The 9,097-nt window shown below is 45.7% G+C and overlaps 1 long non-coding RNA gene across 2 annotated transcripts; it reads right to left on the reverse strand.

The window, feature by feature from the left end:
* Positions 1–1,726: 1,726 nt before the first annotated feature.
* LOC146197752 (uncharacterized) lies at positions 1,727–7,031 on the reverse strand. 2 transcript variants are annotated; one of them, XR_014706229.1, is made up of 4 exons: positions 6,717–7,031; positions 5,775–5,860; positions 5,476–5,541; positions 1,727–1,749 (listed from the first exon to the last, which is right to left on the reverse strand). It is a non-coding gene; the product is annotated as an uncharacterized LOC146197752 (long non-coding RNA). The 2 variants fall into 2 exon arrangements; XR_014706228.1 differs by lacking the exon at positions 1,727–1,749 and having other exon boundaries at positions 5,206–5,541; positions 6,717–7,029.
* Between the last annotated feature and the right edge of the window lie 2,066 nt (positions 7,032–9,097).

The raw sequence follows: 9,097 nt of genomic DNA on the forward strand, positions 1-9,097 counted from the left end.
ATTTCCAAGATGAGCATCACTGCATGCAACAATGCTACCCAAAGATTTATGCTGTTCATTTGTTGACGCTGTTATGCCGAGATGCAGCTTTATGAATTTTTTTTTATGCGAAATGCAGCAATATTTATCTCGATTGATTGCAGCAGTGCATGACTACTTTCTCGTTGTTCTCGTCTCACAGTGTTCAACATGACATGGTGTGTGCGTGGTGGCATTTAGGGTGGCGTGTGATAGTGTTCGTGTTCAAATGCAGGGGTTTTTGCCCGAGTGTTGTGTGCAGCGATATGACAGTTTCGGTTTACCATCTCGCTACTTGGCGAACTGAAAGGACGCGATGACTTTGGTTCAGCATTGTCTCCCATGCTCCTTTGACTGCGTGACCGTCTACCAGTGGACACCCGACAGCTGTGCTCCGGACCAACGGCTTCACTTGTTCCCAACGCTGACTTCGAACTGTTAGTGGCACGAGATGCTTGTCACCGCAAATATGCACTAGACCACCAGTCTAAACGCTGTACATGAGTTGTGCCGCGTGGGCCGTCTCTAGTGTTTCACCCGAACGGTTGTGTATGCATTTGTGTATTGTCTAGATTAAGGAAAGGTGGCTTCTGAGTTATAAAAGTGTCTGTATGTGTGAAGTGCCATCTGCTTTAGCGAACGAGGCGGTGAACCACCACAGCTTGTCTTCGTCAGGCCGTCTGACGGCTTCAGTGAGAACCTGTGCTACCAGATGCAAAAAGTGGTGATGCCATTTTATGGTTTTTCACTTCATGCCGCTAATTCACAGCTCATATAATTATTGATTGCATGTACTGCTAGAGTCATTATTCAGTTTTCTGTACACTACTGAATTAATTGTACTCTCATTGAGCTGTCATGTTGTCATCACGCCCGAGACGCTTTGCATTGTAGCCCCATCCAGTAGTGCAGCCAGAGCTCGAGTTTTACCAACGTTGGCATCAACGAATGCCGCAGATGCACTCTCCCTCTGTTTCCGCACTCTTTTTTTTTCATAAACTAAAGTCGCCTTTGAATCTCCTAGATTTTAACCCTGCAAAACTGTGTCTAGTCAGGCCAAAGCTATCACGCATATCTTTCTTTTTTTTTTTTGCAGCTGTGGGTTTCGTGGACCCTGAAAATCACTTCGTGAGCCCTTATTTCAGAAACACTGACCTATGATATGTTTTTAGCAATTACCACTATGTGACGGGACATTTTGAATTTCTTTTGGTGAAGTGGTGACCACAGGCCACTAACAGTGTTTTCAACGTTGTAGCTGAGGCTCACTTGAGAGAGGTTGCGCACATATTTTTTTTTTTCGAGTCATTGCATATGTTTACAATTCTCACAATGCAAATATTTCTTAAAATATGCAATTTAAAATTAGTGTAATGCCCTTTGCAGATAATTTTGGACCTGTATTTGCGAAACTGTAGCCTTAGCTACTTATGCACCATAAAATGCAAGAACAGAAACACACCGACAGCATTTGTGTTGCGAAAATGTATTTGGGATTTATTTGGCAAAGTGAACATGGTCGAGAGAGTTTTGGAGAAAATAAATTGGTGCTATCTGCAATGTGATATAGTGCCAACATAAATAACTTTCATTCTTTCATCAGCGCAATCAGCATCTTGTCAACTGATTGCCAAGATTTCACCAGCTGATCTCCACATGTCCATCTTCACACGGGGCAGTGTTCGTCACCATGTGCTGCATATAACATCCGTGTTGTATTCTTCTACCTTCCTGGAATGAAAAGGTGCAGTGTTCACAGAAATTACTGTAAAATTAAATCTGTTATGAGAAAGCTGGAGGTTGTTTAATATTGCTCTCCAGCTGGTATTGCAGTGAATAACTACGCACATGATTATTCATGAAATGTCTGGGCATATGGCATACCCCTATATCATGGCACAGAAGTGCAGCAGTCTCCTCTTGTGAATGCACCTATCGGGGGTGGAATTGCCACTCCATTTGCTCCATTCTGCTCCCAAACTGCTTTTCCTGCTCTATCCTGCTCAAAAATGCAATATTGCTCCAAAACTGCTCCAAATTGGCTGTTTTAATGTTCTACCATCAAATTTAGTGCAACACGCAAACAATGTCTTTGCACCAGTGGCAAAGATATAACGCATCTAGCACTGGGCTTAATACAAACGAAATTTTTGTAAGGGAAGGAAGCATGTGGCATAATAAATATTTGTTTGCAAGTAAATATAATATGAGTCACTGGCGATTGGAGATAATTGCAAAAAAAATGCACTGTGCATGTGACGTAGCACCTCCTCTCAGCCTTTTGAATCGCCGGTGGAGGGAGAAGCAAGAGCAGCAAGCGAAGCAGATAGGCGCAAACTACCGTGAGTCGTTCGGAAGGAAACTTGTCCGACTGGAAAAACCACGAGTTATTCTAATGGTTGTGGTCTAAGAACAAGCAGGCACCTATCGAGCCTCTTTTTCAGTAACAAGCTTGTCGGGCCTACGGCAGACAAAATCATACTTGAATCGTTATGGGTTGGTACTCCAAAGATGTCACTCACTAGGAAGCGTCTCAAGAGTGTTGGAAAGCCATACAGGGCCTATTGCCAAGATTTAAAAAATGAGCCCCAGCATTGCTCTAGCAAATAATGATAAAACTATTGGAAGGAGGTAGTGAAGTAAAAATGCTGAAGGATGAAAAGGCTACCCTTCAGTGCCATCTACATTTCCTGAAGGCACTACTGACCACTGCTCAGGAATTTATCAGCACAGGCATAGGATCAAAAAGGGATATGCACAAGATAGAGAGCAGAAATGTCATGTCCATTAATCTGAGCTCCAAATTAGTGGCATTGCTTGAGTGCATTGAAGTGGTAAACTTGACATTTGAATCTGTCAAGTCAGAATAGGCAAATGCGTTAGGTCACAAGGTCACACTAGGTGTTCAGTTATAAAGCACACCAGCAAGCATTTTGTTTGCTGGCTAGTCTGTTTCAAGTTGGTGGCCGTTGTCTTGTCAGAAATGAGTGCGAAGTTGGAGAGGCATTGAACTTGCATAAAAAGGAAGAGCTCATCTTTTTCTGTCAGAAAGAGAAAAACAATTACTACAATTATCAGAGGCATTTGACCTTAGGAACCTGCTCCAAAACTCTTGTCTCATTGCTCCAAAGCTGCTCCAAAACTCTTGTCTCGCTGCTCCCAAAGCTGCTCCAAAATGCTTGAGCCTGCTTCCACCCCTGACCTATGTATCAGACCCATTGATGACTGTCTTTAGTGGTAATGGCACATACCCACGGCGGGGAATAGGCCATGGTATATAGCAAGTACAAAAGGTTCATGGACAAGCAATTGGGTATTTTGATAATTACGAATCTTAAACTAGAATTTCATGAAAAAAAAGAAAGGAAAAGAAAAGGCAGTGAATTCTCATTGTAGCAAATCTACCTGGTGTGATTATATAGTTGTGAACAGAATTGCACACAGGTTGTAGGGTATATCCCTTGGCACTTGCCCCGAAGGAGAGGAGAATAAACACAAATAGCATGCCTGAGTAATCACCATTTGAACGATCTAACAGTCACTAACAGTGTTTCACAAGGAAGCCTGCTTTGGCCACTGTTGTTGAAAGTGTTCATCAAAGACATTGCCCACATCGACATATCCATTAAATTTGTCGTACATATATAGGGTGGATCTGGTACATATGATATGGGCGTGTCCAGAAATCTAAAATATAAATCGAGAGACAAAAAATAATTTTGGGAAACTACTGTCGAGCTCACGCCCTGAAACTCTGCTAGGTCTAATCCGACTAGCTGACGTCGCCCATGTCCAAGGACTCCAGGCCGTCATCTTTGCGGATAAGTTGACACCTATCTTGCACCTGTTGGATATTTATTAGTTTTGCCACCACCACATGCAGATGACTGTTCTATTATGACGGGCACTGATGCAGACACGTTGACAAAGCAAAGCAAAGCCTTCCTGTTAACATTATTGTTGTGGTTTCAATGAAACAAACTTAATATAAATTGTTCAAAGACAACGCTGATTATTTTGCCAGAAAAAAAAAAAATTTTAATCGTGCTGTCAGCAATGAGAGCCGGAACATTACAATTGTAGGCTCGCAGAGAATACTAAGTGTCACGTTCAACAGCAATCTATACTGGGACTTGCCTGTTGCTATTTTCCATGGTATTTGATGTTATTTTATGTCAGTGAACGCTCCTTCTGATGCACATTGAAAACAAATTGAATCATTTTTTCACATCAACCAATGCATTAAGACCACAGTGGAGGGTGGAGTAAACAATAATATAATTTTGCCATCCTTTTCTTGAGGATAAATAAAATTCACCAAATGGGTAATTGCGGTAGAAATGTCTCTATAAAATATTACTTCTGAGCTTTTGCGTTGATTATGCACATGCACAGCAGCATGCTGCAATGACCTAAGAGCTGGAAATGCATCACGCGTCCAGGCAAACATCACACAAAAGTGTGAAGCCGCAAAAAGAAAAAGCATGTGGGAACTTCCCACGCTTTGTCCGATGATGAATACATTCTGGAGAGGGGTGCCTGAGGCCATACCGCACAGGAAGATACGGTGGCTGTTTGGGAGAAGGGACATGGCCATAAAACCATTACACTGATCCATTAGGAGTTGAGTTCTACAGATGCTGTTTTGATCCGCTGTATGTGACATCAGACATGCCCTGTGTTTTTCTGGCAGACAGACTCCTTGTTCGACTATTGCAATGCTATCGAAGTGAAAAAGGAAGTTTCTATGTCTCCTCGCCTGTTCCCAAGGTATGACTGCAGGAACATTGCTTACCAATACTGTTTGATTGACTGGCTGATTGACCCGAAGAGATGTGCCGTGTTTTATTGGCCAAAGTTCTGTGAGAGGGCTGGATTGATTGTTTAAAGGTTTCTTGTGGAGTAAAAAAAAAAAAAAACAATACTGGCCCTGGGCAAGAGGCTCAATAGTCTATCATTGCTATGAACTTGCTTTTGACCTTTTGCTGTTAAGACCTTTGAAGTATGTACATAAGTCTGCAGAAGTGCAATCAAATTTCATTGTTTTTGTTCACTCATCTTCGAAACGTCATTCTTCTCTCAAACCGAAGACTCAGTCATGCCACCAAATGGAGTGTAGGTTCAAAACAGTCTGAGACAAGCATAACAATACACAAATCATTGCGATGGTCTCGTGAGTGTGCACCATGAACATGAAAATTTGTGAATAATTTGTTTTCCTACTCATTTATTTCATTTATCGCTGCTTTCATAGGCCATTGCATTTTGTATAATGCACTGTTGCTGCTGCTGGTCCATGCATAGTTTTGGCATGAATGCAAAAGCTAACAACTAGGTTCTAGTGCAGTTGTACTAAGCAGTCTTGAGTTTTAAACTATAGTAAGTTGTTAAGGCATTGAGATAAATAAAACTTTTTACAAATTGGTGCTGCTCAAAATAACGTAAATATGTCCTCACCCCTCAAGGGCACTGACTGCAGGCTTGGTGTTGACGGCAGCGGCTCCACACTGTGCAGACATGTGGCTGTGCCATGGAAGCAAGCAAACAAATGAAAGAAATAATTATTTCTGCAGCCATGAGATCTTGGGCTGTTTTCCGGTGCATAACAACATGCACGAGCTTACTTTAGCACTCTGGCTACACTTTGTACACTGCAGTAAGAGAATCAAGACTGAACATTGCAGTGCTTTGTAAATAGCTGTAACATGTTCAACAAGAACATTGAAGAAAGTAATATAAGAAGTGTTGTCGCTTACTATTCCGGGAGTTGTCATGATTGCTTTCATCATCATGAGTCTCTCTGGGCACCATGTCATTCAGGCACTTGCAGGCTCATTTTCATCTGAAAGGGAATAATCATATGAGACACAGATGATTGGTAATTAACTTGCCAACATAATACAGGATCTAATTGTGCAGCTGAAAGTTGCACCAGGACACTAGAAAAGTGCCACGACGCAGACACTTGCCTTCATTCAATGCAATTGTCCTTAACAAGGATCCTTTTTTAATTTTCAGGTGTTTTTATAACACAATGAGCAAACCAGTTCAGCCTCTGCGACTTGTAAATGCTAATAAGACTTCCAGTGCCTGAATGTTTTGTCCAACAGCATAAAATACTTCATTTCACGTGCTGACACAGGGACACAAGTTCATAAGCTTGGAGCAAAAAAAAAAAAATTAAATGACCTCTTGCACTATTTGGCTTTGGCACTGCATTCAGCATGTGCTGTTAGCTAATGGTGCCAGACAATTAATTGTCTGAGAAGATAAAGTAAATCATCTTGCAAACAATTTTCATTTATTGTGGCTCCTGGTGGCTGTGCACATTTACATGCACATGTAAACAAAAGCAGCTACACGACGTGTATATTATGCAACTCGAGCCATGTTTAGCAAAAATGCTGAAATATCATGTATCTAATTCGCACAACGTAAGTGGCTTTTTACTTTGCGCTGCTATTCCCCAGCAATCGACTAGGCGGTGTTCAGACGGGCGGGCCGTATGTATCGTGGGAAAGCATCATCCACCACCACTCCTACTCGGAGCGCACGCGATCGGCAGGCGCCGAGTCACTGCCATTCCGAGCTACTCGAAGGTGCCGTTTTCGTCACATATGATAACTAATTGTTCCGCTCGGACAGTCCGCTGTCCAGTCCGATCGTCTGAACAGAGAAGGTAGTGGGTAGTGACTTACCAGAATCATTTTTTTTTTTTTTCTGACGCTGGATGGCTTGCAAAGGCCTTTGCGAACGCCTTCATTGCGCAGCGGAGCGAGCGCTCGTTCGCCGTCGGCGGATCCCTAGAAATCGTTGCAACTTCTTTCGACGGCGCCTTCTCCCTGCGCTGTACAGTGTATGTACAGGATGGTCGATCTCGAGCTACTTGCTGGTCGTCCGCCGCACTGAAACGCTTGCGCATGATGTTTTCTTGGCACGGCCGGGGCAAGGGTTTTACAGCATTTGATGACGCCAATGTGAAAACGGGAGAACTATGTGGCCCGTTGCGCACAGCAGCACTCTACAAGCAGTCGTAGCACCATCCCATCGGCGCTTGGCTTAGCTTGGCGGCTTGGCTCCATGGCTGCTGAAATCTCGTGAGATCTCGCGAGAACGGCAAGCTGGACGTCACGCGGCATACGTCTCCGGAGTACGTCTCCAGCGCCTGTACGTATCGGCAGTTTTCACGCATGCGCAGTAGGCGTCCCATACGTCTACGTCTGTACGTCTCCGGGAGACGTAATACGTCTCCGGTAAGCTAAATCTCTCTAGTATCCCCCTCGGCAAAAAGCACCGTCCCGGTGCGTGTTAGGCGTGTGGTGCAGAGGAGGAATAATATGGCTTGAGGCGGGCCACATGCACTATTTCGGAAGTGGTTGTAGTGTAGTAGTTGTGGCGGTGCAGCTCCTGTCACTGACGTAACGCCAGTGACAGGAGCTGCACTGTCATCGACAACACGAATGGTGGGCGAAGCGGCGGGGGTCTGCACTTTTTTGAGGCGGCGGCAAAAAGATGAGCTCATGATCGATACTTGGGCGCCAGTGTCAATGAGGGCAGATACAGGAACACCATCTACGAAGAGGAAGAGAAGGTTACAGGGCGAAGAAATGGGCAGTAGAGGATTTCCAGATCGGGGTACCAATGCAGCGTCACCTCCGGGAGCTGCATTAGCTAGTTTCCCGTGAAGCGGCCGGCGGAGTACGGTGAGGAACTGCGGCGAGGAAGAGGTGAACGGGATCGATGAGCTGGCGGGGAAGGAGAGCGACTGGGCACAGGAAGAGGAAGAGGTGAACTGGTTCGACGGGCTGGCGGGGAAGGAGAGCGACTGGGCACAGGAGGCGGAGTGGTCTCGGTGAGGGGCGGCTCATAACGAGGCGAGAAACGGCGGTGGCCGTAGTCGGAGTAGCGGTCAACGTAAGTGAAACGTCGAGGTGGGCAAGACCAGCGGCTGCGGCAGTGGCGAGAGATGTGGCTAATACGCGAGCACGTGAAACAGATCGGCCTATCGTCAGGAGTGCGCCACTCATCAGGATTGCGGTATCGGTAGCGTGGCATGTAGGTGTTGCGGGGCGTAGCGGAGGCGACCATGGAAGGGACGGGGCTTGAACTCTGGTGTTCCACGGTGCGGCTACAGGGGACGCCCAAGTTGGCAACCTCTTGACGGACGACGGCTTGAATGGGAGATATTCTCTCTTAGTTGCTATCCAAGGAAGGCGGGTGGGATGCAGCAGGAGCGAGTGCTTCCAGTTCACGACGCACGATGCGAGTGACGTTTTCAGTGTTGGAAGGCTGCCTTAGGATCGGCAGAACCTCGCACGTGCCGCTAGGGGCGGTGTTGGGGCGCCGGTTGAAGCGATGTGCAATGCGTCGCTGTTTGGCCTGTTCGAAACGTCGACAAACCTGCAGAACGGAGTAAACCGTAGAAAAGTCCCGACAGAGTAGAAGATTAAAGGCATCGTCGGCGATGCCTTTGAGGATGTGCCCCACCCTATCAGGTTCTGTCATGTCTTTAGCAACCTTTCGGCACAGGGCTAAAACTTCTTGGGTATATGTGATATAGGGCTCGGTAGATGTCTGGGCCTGAGTGGCGAGGTCCCTTTTGGCGGCAAGTTGACGGCCAACAGGCTTTCCGAACAGGTCACGGAGTTTTTGTTTGCAAACATCTCAGGAGGGAATATCTGCTTCGTGCGTTTCGAACCACACGCGTGCCGTGCCAATGAGGTAGAGATGACGTTGGCCAGCATCAGCGTGGCGTCCCACCTGTTGTGCTGGCTAACACGCTCATAAAGCGAAAGCCAGTCCTCGGCATCCACCTCATCTGTGCCGCAGAATGGGCCAGGGTCACGGGGGTAGGCCAAGACGACAGTGGGAGTTGCAGAGATAGCTGGAGCTGCGTCAGTAGTCATTGTGACAATTCCGAGGTGACGACCGCTGCGGAGATCCAGCCTGGAGTCGTCTCAAACCCGCGACCTCCAACAAAGATGTTACGGGCATACATGGCAGTAATTGAATTACAGTAATAAAATTAGTGTAATTTAGTTACTTTTTAGGTAATTTGTAATGTAACGAATTACTTTTG

The sequence above is a fragment of the Amblyomma maculatum genome, chromosome 3 (assembly GCF_055883805.1).
Source record: "Amblyomma maculatum isolate TAMU_Amacu chromosome 3, ASM5588380v1, whole genome shotgun sequence".
Lineage (NCBI taxonomy): Eukaryota > Metazoa > Arthropoda > Arachnida > Ixodida > Ixodidae > Amblyomma > Amblyomma maculatum.